Below are 21,473 nucleotides of genomic sequence, written 5' to 3' on the forward strand. Positions count from 1 at the left end.
AACAAGCCAGGCCGTGTCTATGGAAAAGAGAACCGTCAACGTTTCGGGCAGCGACACTTCAACAGGTCTGGAGAGAAAAGAAGATAAGAGGTAGAGTTAAAAGGAGGAAGCGGGGAGGGAGAAACACAAGGTGAGATGTGAAACAGGAGTGTGACGGTGAAGTAAGTAGATTGGTGAAAAAGATACAGGGCTGGAGAACGGAGAGTCTGATATGAGAGTACAGAAGGTCGGGGAAGAAAGAAAAGGGGAAGAAGTACCAGAGGGAAGGGGTAGGCAGACAAGGAGATAAGGTGAGAGAGAGAAAAGCGAATATGGATTGGTAAATACACTGGAAGTTCGGGAAATCGATGTCCATGCCATCAAGTTGGAGGCAACGAAGACGGAATATAACGTGTCATTCCTCCATGTTGGTTCCTCATAACATATCAGCATTGGAATGGGAAGTGGGATTAAAATGGGTGGCCGCTGGGAGATTCGCTTTTTCTAGCAGACGGAGCGTAGGTACTTAGCAAAGTGGTCTCCCATTTACGTTGTGTCTCACCGATATGCAGGAGGCCACTCCAGGAGCACCGTACACAGTATATGGCCCCAGCAGACTCACAGATGAAATGTCGCCTCACCTGGAAGGTTTGGGGCCCAGAGTGATTGTCACGGAGGAGGTATAGGGGTAGTTGTAGGACTTGTTCCTTTTTCAAGGGTAAGTGCCAGAGGGAGATCAGTGGGGAGGGACGAATGGAAAAGGGAGTCACGTAGGGAGCGATACCTGCGGGTAGCAGCAAGTGGGGGTAGGGAAGGTGGGGTTGCTGGTGGGATATCCTTGGAGATGGCGGATGTTGCAGAGCATTATGTGCTGGACGTGGTGGCTGGTGGGGTGGCATGTGGGTTCAAGAGGAACTCTATCCTTAGTAGGGTGGTGGGAGAATGGGGTGAGAACAGCAGTGCGTGATGTGGCAGAGATGCGGTTTAGGGCAGCGTTGATGCTGGAGGAAGGGAAGCCTTTTTCCTTGAAAAAGCAGGACATCTCCTTCTTTTGGAATGAAAGGAAAGCCTCATCCTGAGAGCAGATGCGGCGGAGAGGGAGGAATTGGGAGAAGGGATGGCCTTTTGAAGGAGAAATTGAGAAGGTTTAGGGTTAGGACTTCTCAATATCTTTCTCATCTCTGAGGATGATCCCGATCATGTGTTACATTTACGTGCCCGTGACGCTTTGCAGCTTTGAGAGGTATTCAGCTTTTTTATTACCTCAAAAGTTGTGCCATTCACTGATGTGACAGATGTACACCATGGATTGTGTGAATGCTGTTTACGATGCATGGAGATAACATGGACTAGGATTATTTAGACTGTTTCTTGTAGCACTTGCTGTTCTCAGATTTCGCTATAACAGCATTAGTACATTTTAAAACATTGTGCACTGCTTCTGTGGCGGGGATATTCTTACGATTTGCAAAGATGTAACTTTTTTTGTGAATTCCCTGCGCATTGAAGAAATATTTTGTATTATGTCTGAACAGTTCGTACTACTCGGATGGGATTTACAATGTGATAATACAGGACATTCATATTAAACCATCCGACTCTGTTAATTAACGCCTCCTGCATTCCAAATCACTGAAGTGTATTTGTTTAATTTTCCGAGTCACCTCCCTATTGTAGGACAGACAATGAGCTAAGGGAACAAATGCCAAATCTCTTTTTTCAAATATCGAATGGCCGTTGACAGTAATTGTCTCTCTGTGGATTACCGCAGCATATAAATGAAAGACTGATTGATCTGTGGAGAAGAATCTTCGTGGCAGACTATCTCCGGGCGAAACTAACTCTTATCATGAAAAATGCATGACAGAATAAGTGGCCAAGTTTACGCCATTTACTACCCAATTCTTGCAGCCTTCGGGGTTCCGGGTAAGCATTTCTACTAAACCAATTAGTGCATAAATCGTTGTTTATTATACGACTGCTTTCACTGGCAATTAACAGTGTGGCACATCCGTCTCCTTGTGTTTGTTACCTCTCTAACCAACTTATCGATCGTTCAATTGCAGACTTTTCCAGTAATACTTAAGATAAGCGTTTTAGTAACTTCCTAAAACGTCCATCGGTTTGACTAGAATCCTGCTGAAGACGGTCTGGAACCAAGATACAGTTGCACAGATTTTGACCTAATGCGTTGCTGCAAAATGTAAACTGGAGACTATAAAAATCAAGCTGATTTTCCCACTTGAACCAGATAAAGTTTGTTCATAGTCTGACCTTGGGAGCAACTCAATAGAATATACGTGCATGAAGGTTATAGAGGAGATGATCTTTTGATCTGTTATGAAGGTGTTCTCTGCGCTGTGACTGAAGAGATACAAGATGCCAATAGATTTTACAGATACTACATCAATTTAATTAGAGCTGGGGGAGGGATTTCTAATTCTCGACGGCTATCGGTTTTCGTGATGCTTCAATAACATTCTTGAAGCGTTGCTTCTCTATTCTGATAACCAGTAGATGGGCTTTGGCCTGTCCGATATAATGGATGCGAACAATGTGACATGTTCAACAGATTGGAAAGCCGCTCGCTTTGCTTATTTGTTTGTTTATTTATTTATTTATCTATCGATTAATTAATTAATTAATCAAAGATGCGATGTGAAATTGGCCCTTCCGACCCTTCGAACAGGGCCGTCCAGCAAGTCCCGACAACCCCGATTTAATTCTACACTGATCACGAGACAATTTACAATGTCCAATTAACCTACCCAGTGCGTCTTTGGACTGTACGAGAAAACCGGAGCACCCGGAGAAAACACACGCATTCCACGGCGAGGACGTACAGAGACTCCTTACTTAGGACTCCGGGGTTGAACTCTCAGCTCCGACGTCCCGAGATGTAATAGCGACCTTCTAACTCAGGTGTGGTCAAACTTTTACTTTCCATGCGTCAATTATTTTCACTCACGAGTTCAGATGCGCCATACAGCCCTTGTACCCCCATTCAATTCTTGCAAAAATATGTTAATATAGAGGTCGTGCTTGAAAAAATCGCATCTGAACTCGTGCGTGAAAAAAAAATGACGCATGGAATGTAAAAGATTGTACACCCCTGTTCTAACTTCTTTGCTACCATGGAGCGCTTGTCGCGAGTGAACAAGCTGACTGTGGACAGATTCAATATTGAATTTTGAAGATTTTTTAAATGACATTTCTGATTATTATAACCGAAATGCATAGTGTGCTGCAGCGACAAGTTAGTGTTTTACGGATATTTGCGGTAAGGCCCTTAAACGCTTTAAAAACATCAAAGGCAACAGAGACAGCGTTTAACCTCGGAGTGTGCACACACAAGAGTCACCTGTAATCTGCATCTTCCAATCTCAGGTTAGAGTGACTTTGCTTCTGTCAGCTGGAAGAGTTCCCAGCTGTCTTGTATTTCAACAGCACTCTTACGCTGTAATTGTTGTGTTGAGGCTCAATACTCGTAGCGACACATTGTGAAGAGTATGTTAACATTTCCACTGTTGGGAAAACTGTAGATTTGATTGATAGCGGTTTTAACATGCGAGCTAAGTGTCCTTTCCACACTTCTAATAAACAGCGACATTCTACTGACAGTTTAACACATCAAGCAGGAGTCATAAGCGGCAGAACAGGAGCGACTGTGTTTCCGTATTCACCGACTTTATGTACCTCCCTAACACTTCTACTTGATGTAGGATTTTGTAAATGAATAAAAGCGAATATCCCGCGAGCTTTCTGATTCATTACCCTCATGACGCCAAAGAACAACAAGTACCATGTTCTGCATACAAGTCTTTCGTCCCTCTTGTTACTTGTGGCACGCTTTGCTTCCCCTTTCGCTGTTAGCACTAAGTACAATTCACCTATTAAAATTGCGCCTGGTGATTTACTCTGCCTTCCGATCTCACAGTCTGTCGTATTAGAGTCACAGAGCCATAGAACACTACAATCCTGAATTCACCAAATGGATTCAACAATATCTTAAGTTGAATGAACCTCCCGTTTTCAGAGTTTCGACATAAGGAGTACAAGTTGTGACGGGGTCCTGAATTACCCCTATGAACTGTGCTTTTGAAGAGAGAGAGAGAGAGAGAGAGAGAGAGAGAGAGAGAGAGAGAGAGAGAGAGAGAGAGAGAGAGAGAGAGGGGTATTTAACACCGACATGTTGTTTTGAAAAGAGAGAGAAAGTCGAAGACTAACTTTTGGACTGTCACTTTAAGGCACGAGAAACTTTTCGAGATCTGCTGAGTTGGAGAGAGTGAACCAAGCAGCTCGTAAGTCGCTATGGTGACCGAAGGCGGCATTATTTGATGGACAATCGATGTTATAGTTTCTCTGGAGTATGTTTATGCTTTCTCCAAGGACACGTGCCTTCTTGTACATTTCGTACACAGACAAAGGAAGGAGGAGTTACTTGAGAGACAGTTGGTACCCAGTACAGTGAGATAAATAGGAGGTCAGATGATAGGCCTCAGGCACATGTTTTTGGACACTGAATGAACTTTGTTGTGCCCACAGAAAAAGCGGTTTTTGGAGGATCGATCAGCAGATCAATCAGTGGCTCTTGCAGTGAGAAAAGGGATTGACCGGTGGGGAGTTGTTCATGTGCCCAACCTTTGCCTGGGTTGATCGCTCCACCACAGAAAACCGGTCCCCTTTGTTGAAGTCACAGTCGGTGACTTTTAAAGGATTTCGGAGGACAACGAGAAGATCGACGGGGTCAGCTCAACTGAAGACTCAAATCTCTCCCTCTCTCTCTCTCTCTCCATCACTACTCAACTCAACACCACGAACTGAACTGAACTTTACTCATCATCGTAAGACTGTATCTAGTTACCCCTAGACTTGAAGAAGCTTGATTTTCATATATTTCCACACTTACTTATATATAATCATTGCTAACCTGTTTGCTTTATCTGCATTTATATTACTGTATTGCGTAGTTACTAATAAATATTATGAGTTAATAGCAATACCGTACTCCAAAGTGTTTTCCATCTCTGCTGGTACTTTAACCCATCACGGGGTACGTGACAAAGTAAATAAAGATAAGTCATGAGGTACCATTGAATTTTAAAGCTGATATTCACATGGACAACCTCCACTCCATACATGCTCTTACATTTTAGAGTTAACACCTAAATATAGCATGAACTCGTGTCAGGAAACGACAGCGGAAATCACCTTTTATCTTTTGACACCATATTTTAATAATTATCCTCTAATTTGCAAAATGTATCATAGATTAAGTTTGCACTTGTTTAATTTTTTTGAATTTTCCTATCAGGTTTATTAACTTCAAATATGTCCCTCTTTCAGTTAATTTAGTGGCGATTGTGATCCTGTCCCAAGGAAGATGCGGTCTCTCCAGATGTATCACGCGGTACTTGGTGTCTATGGCGGTGGCGGATCTGCTGGTTGTTATCTCCGCTGTCATATTCAATCGGATTGTTAGCATTTATTTTCCATTTAGTTTTATGTCCTTGACTCCGGCTTGTACTCTGAGCACGGTGATAATTTATGCAGTGACCGAGAGTTCGGTCTGGTTGACAGTCGCTTTTACTTTTGATCGATTTGTAGCCATTTGATGCCAGAAGTTGAAAACAAAATATTGCACCGAGAGAACGGCGGCATTTGTCATTGGGGTACTCTGTGTGTTGAGCTGTTTGAAAAGCGTCCCATGGTACTTCATCTACGAACCGCTGTACATAATTGACAGTAAGCCCTGGTTTTGTACCAGAAAATTAATCTATAACACATCACACGTGTGGACAGTGTATGATTGGGGTGCACGAATTTTAAACCCCGGGCTGCCGTTTGTCTTAATTATACTCTGCAATGTGCTAACAGTGAGGCACATACTTGTGGCTAGCAGAGCCCGCAGAAACTTCAGGTCCCGAAATAATGGAGATAAAAAGAGCGATCCACAGATGGAGAGTCGGAGAAAGTCTACCATTTTACTCTTCCTGATCTCCGGCAGTTTCATCCTTCTGTGGATGACCTATGTTGTAGATTTCCTCTATATCGAAATTTCAGGTGAACCATATTTCAGTGGTTCCAATTTCAATGACCCCAGGTTCATTCGCCAGGAAAGTGGAAACATGCTTCGGCTGCTGAGCTCTTGCACTAACACCTGTATTTATGTGCTGACGCAGAATAAATTCAGAGAGGAGTTGAAGGCTGCAGTACTATATCTTTGGAATCGAATTGCTTCGTTAATAAAATGAAGACGTATCAAATTTCAGCTACAGTTAATAGTTCGTTTTAAGCTTGTTAACTTTCCATCTGGTATTCTATAATAGATTGGTCTTTGGCGATAGATGGACGGAATTAATTGGCACTTTTCAACCCTGTAATTCCCTTTTCACTGATGTCAAAATATGTCTATTGGATATATATATATACATACATATACACATTTATTTATGCAAATTTATTTATTTGCAGACACAGCACGGAACCGGCCCTTCTAGCGCAACAAACTGCATCGCCTGGTCACGCAGCTGCTGAACCCCAGCCAAATTAGTTGGACTATGCCCTATTAATGAACCCATGCTGACGATATAGTTTTTTAATCCTGCATCACCAAGTAGAAGTTAATCCCCTAATCTTTCCAATAATTCCCCTATCACTGATGATTGACTTGCATGCAGTAATTATCTGTATCTTGTATTTCCCCCATTGTCTTTCGTTTATGAAATATAGGCCAGAGTGGATTTGGAAATTTCTGTCAAATTCCCAGGAATCTCTACCCACTCCTTCCTTTGTAGCCTAGAATTCACCTCATCAGGCCTCTGAGAGTTCGGCCAGAGGATGGAGAAGCATAACTTGACTATTTGTCACACTGAATCTGCTCCACCATTCTATAAAGGCTGATTTATTATGCCACTCAGTCTCGTTCTTCTGCGTTCTTCATGTAATCGTTGGCATAATAATAATGAAAAGCCTGCCATCCTTCGCTTTAACTATACCCAATGATTCAGCCTCCGTAAGCACCCGTGATAATGAATTCCACAGATTCACCACTCTCTGGCTAAAGAAATTCCTTCTCATCTCAGTTCTAAAAGCACGTCCTTATATTTTGAAGCTGTGCCTTCTGATGCTAGACTCCTGCAGTACAGGAAACGCCCTCTCCACGTCTGCTCTATCAGGGCCTTTCAGTATTCGATAGATTTCAGTGGGATTTCCCTTCATTCTTCTAAACTCCAGCGAAGAACATAATATTTATAATTTCAAAACCATTAAGCCAAATAAGGATATCCTCCCGCTCAGTCACAGTGAGGTTATTTTTATCCCCCAGTTCTTTGATTTTTTTTTCTCGATTTATTCCTCCTCAGCATTTAATCGGTCCTTTTGGTTCTTTTTTCACCTCACTTACTATTGTAAGCTCCATGATCAGGTTAGCAATGTGTCTCGCGTCCTCTTGGCAGAGGTATTTCAACGGAGTAGTCTTCGGCCTCGACTTTTCCTCAATCGCATTTAACATGGAAAACCTTACAAGTCTAATCACCAGAGGATTCACAAAAACAAGACCAGTGCTTTTCTGGGGCTTCGCTCTAACCTTGAATTTTGCACCATTTCACATTTGTTTTGGGTCTGACATTTCCTTCTATATCTGACACACGAAGTTTAATCAAGTTTGCAATCATGTAATTTCTACTGTTCTGTGATTTCCCCATTGTCTTTGAAATAATTTTCTCCGGTGCCCACCCAATTCCACTTTCCAGAATGCCAGAAGTAGTGAGTTCCTGATAATGGTTATTCTCTGAGGAGGAATTTGTCTCCCCCCCCCCTCACATTTCAGTCTTATCTGTAATCATAAAACTCTGCCTCGCGAACCTTGTAGCATCACACCCTGTCAAACATTGTTGCCTCAAATATATCAATCGGTAATATTCCATGTCATATAATTATAGCTTCTTCGGTTGGTCAAGTTTAAATTCTTCCTCTCTGGAGCCATTCTGAAAGTATATTTAGAAATTGACGCATTTTTTTCCCGAAGTATTGCGCCAGAAAGTTATGTTATAACCCAGGTGAGCGGAAGACGGATAGTACACGGGTTCAGCACAATGTACCTGCTTTTCTACATTCTAATTATGTTTATGAATTATGAAAATGACAGTGTCTCTTCTCATTTTTCGAAGCAATGATATTCAGAGTCTGAGTGTATTCTCTATTCAGGAGTCATTATTGCCACGGAACCGTAGTAAATCTTTGCTGCATCTCTTCTATGGCAACATATTGTACCATCTGGACTGGAGTATGTCGGATCAGGGGCATAAAAATGGAAACTGATGGGGATTGTAAATACATCAGCCAATACCTATGGAAAGGAAAAGGGGTAAAATTGCGCGAGGCACCCTTCATCAGCTCAGTTCAACACACAAAAGAATGACGTAGCCTGGATAACAGGGAAATATGATGAAACGATATAGATTTAATGAATAAAACTTGTTAGACACCACTGTACATTATGGTATCTGGCAATAAGTGTTGGAAGATGGCATAATATATTGAGGTTGTGTAATATGTCGTTGATGACGTTCTGGCGTACTGGGACGTGATCAGCAGGCCAACTATGCACGGAGACGGGTGTTGCGAAACAAGTTGTAGAATAATTAGTTGTCATATAGTCAAGGAGGGAAAGAAAGTTTTCTAATGTTGGGGTTCAGACTTAATGTACAGAAGACTTGAAGTAGCCAATGAGATGATAAGTATTTTCTTCGAGCTTGCGCTGGGTCATGTTATGCCATCTACCATGGCTATCAGAGAAATTTCAGATTAGCTCAAGATGACTAGGTTAGGAAGAGTTAAGTTGGTGATATCCCCACCACCAACACCACCGAAGTACTACGCATAACAAACGCTGTGACCATATTACTGAGATGAGAACAGCGGTCTTCCTCAACATGTGTTTCGAGGTTTCCTGCAGTTCAGGTCCGTGGGTCGTCATCTTCGGATTAAATGCGACGGAGTTTTAGGAAGTAGTTTCATGGAGTTATTTCTTTCCAGTGTTGATGTTGGTCACTTCTTTGGAAATGTACCAATGTAAGGACCTGAACTAGAGAAATTGTTGCTATGATCGTTGTTTGACTCCAGAGTGAAATAAAACTTATACTTGCTTTTTGGAAGACAATTGTTCTCACTTAAGTAACATAGCCAAAATTTTTGCCACGCACAACACTGGTATATGGGTGTGGGCATCATTCATACAGTTCTTCGTAACTTGGCAACCTTGAGCTTATCTGAAATTTCACTGATAGAGTGAATACCTTTGACAGATGGGATGCCCCTCATCTTCTGATTGGACACGTTTAAGCGTATTGGACGTTAAAGTTCAAAATTCAAAGTAAACTGTATTATCAGATGACATAAATGTCACTACATACAACCCTGGGATTCTTTTTCTGTGAGCTTACTTAGCAAATCTATAGAACAGTAACTGTAAATTGTAAACATCATGATCTGTAAACCGTAAACAAACTTTGCAAACGCAGATAGTAATAAATAGCAACAAGTTACGAGCATGAAATAACAACTTAACAGAGTCCTTCAATGAATGTACCTATCCCCTTTTGTTCAAGAGCCTGATGATTGAGGGGTAGTAGCTGTTCTTGAACCTGCTGGTGCGAGTCCTGAGGCACCTCTACCTTCTACCTGATGGCAGCAGGGAGAAAAGAGCATGGAGTGGGTGGTGAGGACCTTTGATAATGGATGCTACTTTTCTACAGCAACGTTTCATGTAGATGCAGATAGTCTGGACGGTCTTCCCCTTGATGTGCTCAATGGGGAGAGTTTTACCTGTGATGTACTGGGGCGAAATCATTACCTTTTATAGGACTTTTTGCTCAAAGATACCGGTGTTTCCATAACAGGCTGTAAGGCAGCAGTCAGCACACTATCCACCACATATCTGTCAAAGATTGCCAAGGTTTTCAATGACATGCGGAATCTCCGCATACTGCTGAGGAAGTAGAGGCGCTGTCGTGCTTTATTCGCAATAATATTTATCTGATGGGTCCAGGACAGGTCCTCTGAGACACCCAGAAATATAAAGTTTCTCTCTTTCTCCACTTCTGATCCTCCGATGATTATAGGCTCATGGACCTCTGGTTTCCCTCGCCTGAAGTCTACAATCAATTCCTTGGTCTTATTGACACTGAGTGAGAAGTTGTTGTTATTTCACCACTCAGTCAAGCTTTAAATCTGTCTCCTGCATGCTGCTTCATCACCCCTTTGATACAACTCACAACAGTGGTGTCGTCATTAGCCTCTTATATGGTGTTCGAGCTGTACTTAGCCACTCAGTCCTAGGTGTAAAGCAAATAGAGCAGGGGGCAAAGTACACATCTCTGCAGTGTAGCTGTGCTGATGGAGATTGTGGAAAAGATGTTTTACCAACCCGAAGTGACTGGGGAGTGAGGAAATCCAGGATCCAATTGCACAAGAGGGTATTGAGGCCTAGATTATTTTTTTAAGGATGATGATGTTAAATGCCGAGTTATAATCAACATAGAGCATCCTGTTATATGCCTCTTTGCTGTCTAGATGTTCCAAGGTTGTGCGAAGCGCCAACGAGATAGCATTTGCTGTAGGTCTGTTGCTTCAAAAGGCAAATTGGAACAGATCCAAGTCGCCACTGAGACAGGAGTATTCTTCAAGATCTTCCTCTTTAACACTTCATCAGTATGGATGGAAGAGCCGCGAGGCGATACCCACTTAAACAGGTTGCCACGCTCTTCCTGGCCATCGGTACGACTGAAGCCTGCTTGAAGCAGGTGGATACCACACACTGCCGGAGCGAGAGGTTGCACATATCCGTGAATACATCAGCCAGTTGGGCGGCACAGGTCTGCAATACTCGGCCAGTTACTGCGTCCGGACCGGAAACGTCCCTTGCATTCACCGTCTTGAGGACAATTCACACGTCATCTTCATACACTGAGACCAAAAGATCGTCAGGATATATGGGGGGTGGAGGGGTGGGGGGTTGTGTGTGCTATAGTTCTTCCCTGTTCTGATGATCAAAGCGAACACAGAGGGCATTGAGCTCATCTGGAAGCGAAGCTCTACTGTCCCCTTTGTTGCAAGGTTTATCTTTGTAGGATGTTAAAGCATTCAAACCCTCCCACAGTTTTCGAGCATCCCTCCTTGATTCCAGTATAGTATGGAATCTGCATTTCCCCGAGAGACGTCTTTCCGGAGATCATACCTGCACTTCTTATAGCGTTCTTGTCCTCCAGACTTGAAAAACTCTAATCTGGTTTTCAGCAGGTTCTGGGTTTCAATGTTCATCCAGGGCTTCTGATTGGGGAAAACTCTGAACGATTTCAGATGAGTTCTTGAACGTGGCCCAGTACAGTGACTCAAGGCAATCTTGTACAGTTCCCGCGACCACCCTCTGTCACAATAGGGCGTTGGGAACAGACCCAAATGCAAGACACAGACATTGAAGTACAAGGAACAGGACTGGACTAGAGCTGGGACGTGACAGGATTCAGACCAGGAGCAGGGACAAGAACGCAGATTGGGCTAGGGAAAGCGGGACCAGGGCTAGAAACCATGGACTAGGAGACAAGGCTTCGACTCCGAGCCCGAGACTGGACAAGGACCCAGAACCTGGGTCTTGCCTCGGGATCGGACCCCAGAACCAGGGAAGGACATGACATGGCTTCAGGACAGGACGTGGCTGGGGTCTGGAGACCTGAGCTTGGAGACAGGCTGGGGTCTTTGCTCTTGAGGCTTGAGGTTGGGGTCTTGGGTCTTCAGCTTGGCTGCAGGCCGGGGCCTTGGATCGTGAGCTTGGAGGCTGGGGATTTCAGGCTTGTGTACTTGGAGCTTGGCTTGGGATCCTCGAGGTTTGGGTTCCTGGAGCTTGGCTGCGGGATCGTCGAGGCTTGGGTTCTTGGAGCTTGGCTGCGGGATCTTCGTCTTGAAATGCGGAGGCTGATAACTCGGAGGCTGGAGCTGAGAGACCGACTGGGAACTGAACATCAACATAGAGCCGGGACTTGTCCTTCGAAAAGCCGGGACTCATCGTTAACACGACACCAATATGAGACAGGACAGTACATAGACATAGAACCGGGACTTTTACTTAGACAAGCCTGGAGTCAACCTCTCCACACTAAGGTGGGACAGGTCCACCTGTTGGATAACGGCATAACGGCCGGACGTACCCAACAGAGGCAAAGACAAGACATGTCCCCCCAGCAGGACAACGGCAAAACGGCCCGACTTACCCCACGGAGGCGAGGACAAGAAGAGAAAAACACCAAAGAACGACAGACAGTTCCATCTCTGCTTCGGGGCTGCTCCGAGTCGCAGTTACAGTCAACAACCTCCGCTGGCTATGGAAACAGCCGGATCCCTACCTAGCTCGGAGTGGCTGGCAGCCACTCAGCTGGCCCGGGAAACAGCCGAATCCACACCGCAAAGACTACTCCAACGAGTGGCAACAAGGCTCCATGAAGCGGTGGTCCTCCAACCAGGCCTAGAGATCATAAATAGTTTCACTAGCGTTCCATCAGCAGGTTGCTCCAAGGGGGACTGACAAGACAAACCAGCAGCCCACACTCAATCCCAAGGCTACTTATATTCCAAGCCCAAAGATGGGAATAAGGTGCCTATGATTACCTCAACCAAACGATTGACAGCTGGAAGACCCGGAGTCCTGAGTCTACGGACCGGACTGTGACCCGGAATGCGGACTTCACGGACCGGACCATAACACCCTTTGGTTGTCTTGATCTCTGGAGCCTTGCTCTTTAGTCTCCGTCTGTATGCAGGTAGCAAGAGTGCAGCCAAACGATTCCACTTGCCAAATTGCAGTCTCGGGAAAGAACGATACGCATTCTTTATCGTACTGCACTGCCGCAGTCGTCTGGTGTGTTGGGACCTCTGGTGCAACAGTTTACGACCCAGTGACAATTGTATGGGATTTTCTTCAAACAGTACCGGTTAAAGTCACCGACTATAAATTGAAATGAATCGGTGTGGGCCTTTTCTTGTTCAGAGTCAGCATTGTGCAGTTTCACGAGTACTTGCCACTGGTGTTATGTAAACTGCGGTCTGGATCACGAACGAGAACGCCTAAGGCAAATATAATGGTCTGGGTTTAATCGTCAGTTGTTCTAGGTCAGGTGAACAAGAAGTTGACATAATCCCAACGTCCGTGCATCATTGAGAATTGACTAAAAAGCACAGCCCGCCGCTTTTCTGCTCACCGGCATTCGGGTTATAGCTAACGCTCCAGGCTTAGACTTTAGAATACGTTCTTTCTTTTCTGTACTCTATAAGAGCAAATTCCTCTGCCATTTGTCTGTCAAAATAATCTTCTATGTGTATAGTTGTTCTGCTGAACATATCAGCGACCTATTACACAGCTGCCGTACATTATGCCACCTGCCCAACTGTCCGCAGGTACTCACTTCACTATGGGAACTCACAATCTCTGCTGACCAGGCGAAGTCATTCTTGTCCTGTTGATCAGGGCTGACGAAGGGTGCATCATATAAATTTGAAATCTCTCTTTCCATGCATGCTACTTTCTCCTTTATTTGGTTTACTTGGATTATCCGACATGTACAAGACAAACCTGACGTAGAATATAATCCATAGAGCGTTGGAGCGAAGATTCACCAACAGGATTCCATGGCTGGAGGAGTTGCCAGATGGGGAGAGTTTTAGCAGAAAAAAGTTCTATTCCTCATTGCTCAGAAGAAAAAATGAAGTGCACTTTAATTCTTAAGATTCGTAAACATAATTGTAGTTTAGAAAAGCAGGTACGTTGTGTTGAATTTGAGCAATATACTTCTTAGGCACGCTGAAGGGATAGAATGCGCTTTTTGCCCCAAAAAAACTTCAAAAACATTTGAGCAAGACTTCAAAATATATTATCATAGAGGATGAATTTGAATTATGACGAACTGAAGAAACTGTAATTATCTTTCTTTTTCAATCTTTTTATTAATTTCGAAGTATAGAAACAAAACATAGCAATAATACAAATAGTAGGAGAAATATTGTTACACTTAGGAAAAGTAATTGTAAAATCAAATAGTGTAAATTAACAAAGCTCCCAATCATGTAGAACTGACAACGGATAATACAAATAAAAAAGAACTGAAAAAAAAATCATGAAAAAGAAAAAAAAAACCAAAAAAAAACAAACCCCATCCCCAAAGAAAAACAGAATTAATCAACTAAGCTAAAGACTTGGGCAAAATTAACAACTTAAAAATGGAAAAGAAGAAAACCTTAGTGTCGACGACTCCAATCCCCTCCAACAACAGTACAGAGAGATAAATAAAAGTTTAGAAATGATCAAATTACATCAAGTGAAAATGCTGAATGAATGGCCTCCAAGTGTTTTCAAATTTAATGGAAGGGTCATAAACTGCACTTCTAATTTTCTTCAAATTCAAACACACCATAGTTTGTGAAAACCAATGAAATACCTTAGGAGGGTTAATCTCTTTCCAATTCAACAAAATGGACCTTCTAGCCATTAAAGTAAGAAATGCAATCATCTTTCGTGATGAAGAGGTTAAATTATTTAAGTCTATCATTGGTAGTCCAAAGATAGCAGTAATTGGATGAGGTTGTAAGTCTATGTTTAGGACCGTTGAAATAATATCAAAAATATCTTTCCAATATTTCTCCAGCAGGGGACATGACCAAAACATGTGGGTTAAAGAAGCTATCTCGAAATGACACCTGTCACATATTGGGTTAATATAAGAGTAATAACGAGATAGTTTATCTTTGGACATGTGAGCCCTGTGCACTGCTTTAAACTGGATCAACCTATGCTTAGCACACACAGAGGATGAATTCACCAACTGAAGAATTTTTTCCCATTTTTCAGTCGGTATAGTAATCTCAAGTTCTCTTTCCCAGTCAGCTTTAATTTTATTAGAAGCATCAGGACATAAATTCATAATTATATTATATATAATTGCTACTACACTTTTCTGAAAGAGATTTAAATCTAAAATTTTTTCCAAAATATCCATTGGATATGGGTGTGGAAAATTAGGGGAAACAGTAATTAGAAAGTTTCTAATCTGTAAATATCTAAAAAAGTGAGATCTGGGTAAATTATATTTATTAGAGAGTTGATCAAAAGACATAAAACAATTATCCAAAAATAAATCGCGAAAAGATATTATACCTTTGGTTTTCCAATCAAAGTAAGCTTGATCCATAGTGGAAGGTTGAAAAAGAAAATTTGATATAATGGGACTTGCTAGAATAAATTGATTAAACCCAAAAAATCTTCGGAATTGAAACCATATACGTAAAGTATATTAATATTATTATATATATTAAATATATTAAAGTATATAAAGTATATAAAGTATATTGGGTTATTCATTTGTTTATATAATTTAAAAGAGGAAGTGAAGTTCCTAAAACTGAACCCAAGGAAAACCCTTGTAATGAATTAGATTCAAGATTTACCCAATGAGGGTTTAAAGATACGTCCAAATCTCGTAACAAAAAAATTTAAATATCGAATATTAATTGCCCAGTAATAAAATCTAAAATTCGGGAGGGCGAGCCCCCCCTCCATCCTTTTTAGATTTCTGTAGATACATTTTACCTAACCTAGGATTTTTATTCTGCCAAATATATGAGGAAATGTTTGAATCTACGTTATCAAAAGAAGATTTTGGGATGAAAATTAGAACCGATTGGAATATATACAAAAATTTGGGCAAAATGATCATCTTAATAGCATTAATCTGACCAGTCAAAGAGAAAGAGATTGGCGACCATTTGGTAAATAAAAGTTTAATCTGATCAATTAAAGGTAAAAAAAAATTAGCTTTAAATAAATCTTTATATTTTTTCGTAATTGTTATCCCTAAATATATAAATGAATCAGTAATCAATTTAAATGGTAAACGTCCATAAGTAGGTACATGCTTATTTAAAGGGAATAATTCACTCTTATTAAGATTCAATTTGTAACCAGAGAAGTTACTAAATTGAGCTAACAGATCTAAGATAGCAGGAATTGACCTCCGGGTTAGAGATGTATAACAACAAATCATCTGCATATAATGATAATTTATGTATTTCGTTTCCACGGGTAATACCAAAAATATTTGACGAGTCACGAATAGCAATTGCTAAAGGTTCAAGAGCAATATTGAATAGTAAAGGACTAAGAGGGCAACCTTGCCTAGTGCCACGAAAAAGACGAAAAAAAGATCTATAATTATTTGTACAAACCGAGGCTACCGGGAGTAATATAACAATTTAATCCAAGATATAAATGTCAAATTAAAATTAAATTTCTAAAGAACATTAAATAAATAAGGCCATTCAACTCTATCAAAGGCTTTCTCAGCATCTAATGAGATAATACATTCCGGGGTAGTAAGTGAGGGGGTATAAACAATATTCATTAACCTCCTAATATTAAAGGATGAATAGCGATTTTGAATAAATCCGGTTTGATCCATAGAAATAATTTGAGGTAACACCTACCCCAATATAGTTGCTAGAATTTTTGAAAAAAATTTAGAGTCTACATTCAGAAGAGATATCGGTCTGTATGATGCACAATCGGTAGGATCTTTATTCTTTTTAAGAATTAAGGAAATAGAGGCTTCGTAAAACGATTGTGATAATTTACCTAAACTGATTGCTTCCTTGAATATTCTAGACAACTTAGAAGAAAGAATGGAGGAATTTTTTTTTAAAAATTCCACTGTAAACCCATCCGGACCGGGTGCTTTACCGGAATTCAATGATGAGATTGCAGTTATTATTTCTTCCTCTGAAATGGAAGTTTCTAATGATAGGGACTCTTCGGTTGATGATTTCGGAAAACTCAATTTACCTAAAAAATCATGCATGAAATTAGAATCATGAGGAAAATCAGGGTGATATAAAGAGGTATAAAATTCTTGAAAGGTTTGGTTTAACTCAATATGATCAACTGTGAAAGTATCATCCTGTTTGCGAATCTTAGTAATTTGACGTTTAACCGAATCAAATTTCAATTGGTTGGCCAGTAATTTACCCGATTTATCGCTATGAATATAAAAATCACTTCTAGTTCTCATTAATTGATTTTTGATCAAGGATGTTAATAATAAGCTAGGTTCCAATTGGAGTTCAACTCTGTGTTTGTATAGCTCCTTACTGGGAGAAATAGCATATTTTTTATCGACTTCTTTAATTTTATCAACCAACAAAAGTATTTCATTGTTAACACGTCTTTTCAAACCGGCCGAATAGGATATAATCTGACCACGGATATAAGCTTTAAAGGCATCCCAAACAGTTCCACTGGAAACTTCTTCCGTAGTATTAGTTGAAAAGAAGAAATCAATCTGTTCCTTTATAAATTTGACAAAGTCCTGATCTTGAAGCAAAATAGGGTTAAATCGCCATTGTCTGCTAGTACAAGAGGTGTCCATTAACTTGATGGAAAGTTTCATTGGAGCATGATCTGAAATAGCAATAATGTCATAATTACAATCAACTACATATGGAATCAAACGAGAGTCAATCAAGAAATAACCAATTCGAGAAAAAGAACGATGAACATGTGAAAAAAAGGAGAATTCCTTATCATAGAAATCTCCAAATTTCTGAAATCCCAGAATCCAACATAAAAGAGTTAATAATAGTAGCCGACTTATTCAGTAAATCCGGACTAGCTATGGATCTGTCCAACATGGGATTCAAACATAAATTAAAATCACCGCCCATTATCAACATATACTCGTTTAAGTTAGGAAAAAAGTGAATAAGTGTTTAAAAAATTCAGGATAATCCACATTCGGAGCGTAAACATTAACCATTAACGTCTATAACTAATTATACGTATTGACTAAGTTTTTTTTATTTCATATATTTTAGTAATTTTTACTATGTAGACTAATTACTATACTGTTTTTTTTACATATATTAGTCTCTGGGAGGTCACCTATTTAACATATATTTTTGGAGTTGCCCCCTGCAGAAATGGGGTTAGATCAAGGAGATCATAGGTTAAAAAAAAGGATAACGGGAATGGAGCGAAGCCAAAGAGACGACCTCACTCCATGAGCGCTCCCTGCAGAATCGAAACTGTAATTATTTGACCTCGAATATGGCAGACTCTACCTTTGATGCAAGAATGTTTGACTGGGTAGAAGGGTTGTATAACTGCAGGCAAAATAGTAATGCATGAAGGGAAAGAAAACAAAATTCGCTGACAGAAAATACTCATTATCAGGAGTTCACTGCTCGTGGTATTAATAAAAGGTGGAATTGCGTGGGCGCTGGAGAAAATTTTCAGGGATATGGGAAAGTCAGAAGAACGTAGAAATTGCGCGATTGGAACTATGATGAGTTTAGTTTAGATTAGATTACGAGGACACTCAGTCCTCGCTTATTGCCATTTAGAAATGCATGCATTAAAAGTGATACAATGTTCCTCCAGAATGATATTACAAAAATAAAACAGGACAAACCAAGACCAAACTGACAAAACCACATATTTATAACATATAGTTACAACAGTGCAAAGCAATACCATAATTTGATAAACAGCAGACCATGGGCATGGTAAAAAAAAAAGTCTCAAAGTGCCGATCGACTCATCATCTCACGCAGGCAGCAGAAGGGAGAAACTCTCCCTGCCATGAACCTCCAAGTGCCGACAACTTGCCGATGCATTGGAAGCACCCGACCGCAGCTGGCTCTGAGTCTGTCCAAAAACTTCGAGCCTCTGACCAGCCCCTCCGATACAGCCTTTCCGAGCGCCATCCTCTGCCGAGTGCTTCGACCGCGTCCCGGCCGCCAAGCAACCAGCAAAGCCGAGGGCTCGGGGCTTCTCCTCCGGAGATTCGGGAGCACACAGTAGCAGCAGCAGCGAAGCAGGCATTTCAGCAGTTTCTCCAGATGTTCCTCCGTGCTGTCACGTCCGTCTCCATCAAATCAGGATTGTGCACGGCACCCTACTTGACAAATAACAGACATCACCAACGGAGTGGCCGCTGCGAGCTGCGTCGCGCCGCCATCTTCTCCTCCTGTATTGCGTCATCTGAATCACCGCAGTTGAAAAACGCCAGTTTGTTATTTATCACACATTTTTCGCCAAGGACAAAGTTATTATAGATCACCATATCGATGGATCCCAAGTCATAAACGGCGATAAAAAAATGATGAAATTTGAAACGCCTTCACCTTACTAACTTCGCAATTCGGGTTCAAAGGTATAATGCCGCATTTTTGAATTACTCTATGGGTCACCACATGAGTATATATACTAGTCTAAGACCACTGCAGCTGAAGCATGTTTTCACTTACATGACGAATGAAACTTGGCTGACTGAACTTGGAACCACTGAAATCTGGTTCTCGATGAAATTCTCAATACGGGAAATTTACACAATATGTCACCCACGGAAGGATGAAACTGCCCGAGATGTGGAAGAGTAAAATGATAGACTTTCTTCGACTCTCCATATCCACATGGCCCTGGCTGCTTCCCGTTCCCAGGATCTGAGTTTTCCCGGGCTCTACTAGCCACTTGAATGCGCCTGACTTTTACTGCAGTAAAGAGTAAAATTTGGATGAACTGGAGCCCTGGGGTTGAAATCCATGCCAACGATTCATACAAGTTCCAGGCGAATAAGGTACTGTATTCTTTTGTCTGAAACTATTCTGATTGTCAATTATGTTGTTTTGTGTAACCACTTGACGACATTTACGTAAATTTGTTGAAATTAGTCCAATAGTTCAATAGGCAGATAGAGAAATAAACAACATCTGTTTGAGACTTTGGTCATTCAGTTCTTTTTCTAATATTTCAAATACATGCAAATTGACGGAATTGATAAAAAAATCGAAATTTATATCTCGCCATTAAAATGACAATTCGTTTTATTCTGTTGGACAGGTTAGATTGCTTGCATATCATGCATCGAATAGACCGAAATCCAACTGTTATCAAAACCGAAGAAACACTTTAAGAATACCATCACGAGAACTTCTAGCGCACTGAATAATAGAAACAAAATGATGTAAAATCCGATGGAACTGTTGGATCCCTTTATCTCTATCAACGAAGCACAGCAAAATACCTCATAAACGGCCAGTAGACTATGAACCTCCAGTACATTCTGCTCACCCCTGATCTCCAGCAAACACAATTTGTCTACTGAATAGGCCTGTAGTTAGGAACATTTAAATACCTTATCTGATTCGAACCGGCAAGTTATGACTTAGAACACTGTGCTGGCCGCGGAAAATCTATGATAATGAATGTACAACTGAATTTACACATTTCGAAATTGCAACCCAATTAAACTGAATACATCAATATTCTAGAGAGGTATCTCTAATTCTTCAGTGGCAATTACTGATTTTGCACCATCATACAAGGTCAATACAATGAAACTTTATCTTGGTTTCAAACCGTTCACCAGCTGGATTCAGTGTTGGATTCAGATTTTAGGAGGTTAATAAAATTTTTATTTTGAATATTACTGGCAAATTCCGAAAATGATGGAAATTAAACTTGCCTAGATGGGTAACAAACACAGTAATACAGCAAACAATGATATATGCACTCGGTGGTCTAGTACAACTAGTGAACCGGTACACCGACGGCTACAAGAATGCGGTAGTAAATGGCATAAACACCGTCACTTATTCTAGCATACATTTTTCACATGAACCGCTAGTTTCTTCCAAAGATAGTCCGCCACGAAGTCTCTCGGCCAAAGTCCCATCAGCTTTTCTTTTATATAATGTGGCAATTCGTTTCAAGGATTATTCGATTTCTGGAATAAAGAAAATTGGCAAACAGGAGAATATCCGCATATGCGGAAATCCAAGCAACAGACACAAAATTCTGAAGGAACTCAGCACACCAAGCTACAAGGTACGAAGTACAAAGTACAAAGTAAAAATGTATTATCACAGTACATGCATGTCACCACATAGAACCCTGAGGTTCTTTTTTCTGCGGGCATAATTCGTAAATCTACAAAAATGTAACTGCAATCTGTAAACATCAGGAACGGTCAACTGTAAACAAACAGTGCAAATACAGATATAAACAAATAGCAATAAATAATGAGCATGAAATAACAATATAACAGAGTTCTTAAATGAGTGTAGCTATCTCCTTTCGTTCAAGAGCCTGATGGTTGAGGGATAGTAACTGGTCCTGAACGTGTACCTGTTATCTGACGGCAGCAGCGAGAAAAGAGAATAGCTCGAGTGGGGTGATCTTTGATGAAGGTTTCCCCCTTGAAGTACTGGTCGGAATCCATTGGCTTTTATAGGAATTTACGCTCACAGGCATTGGTGTTCCAGGCAGCATCCATGGACAGGAATAAGCAGCTGACGTTTCGGGCCGAGACCCTTCATCAGCACTGGCTAAAATGATTAGAAATCAGAGTAAGGAAGTAGGAGGAGGGGAGGAAAAGGTACAACGTAGTCGGTGATAG

The 21,473-nt window shown here is 41.1% G+C and overlaps 1 protein-coding gene and 1 pseudogene across 1 annotated transcript in view; one reads left to right on the forward strand and one right to left on the reverse strand.

Annotated features, from left to right (window-relative positions):
• LOC134352491 (probable G-protein coupled receptor 139) overlaps nt 1–21,473 on the reverse strand; it is a 74,613-nt gene that overhangs the window by 30,401 nt on the left and 22,739 nt on the right. The window lies entirely within an intron of this gene.
• LOC134353264 (probable G-protein coupled receptor 139) lies at nt 1,836–6,233 on the forward strand (annotated as a pseudogene).

This window comes from Mobula hypostoma, chromosome 10 (assembly GCF_963921235.1).
Source record: "Mobula hypostoma chromosome 10, sMobHyp1.1, whole genome shotgun sequence".
In the NCBI taxonomy this organism is placed as follows: domain Eukaryota; kingdom Metazoa; phylum Chordata; class Chondrichthyes; order Myliobatiformes; family Myliobatidae; genus Mobula; species Mobula hypostoma.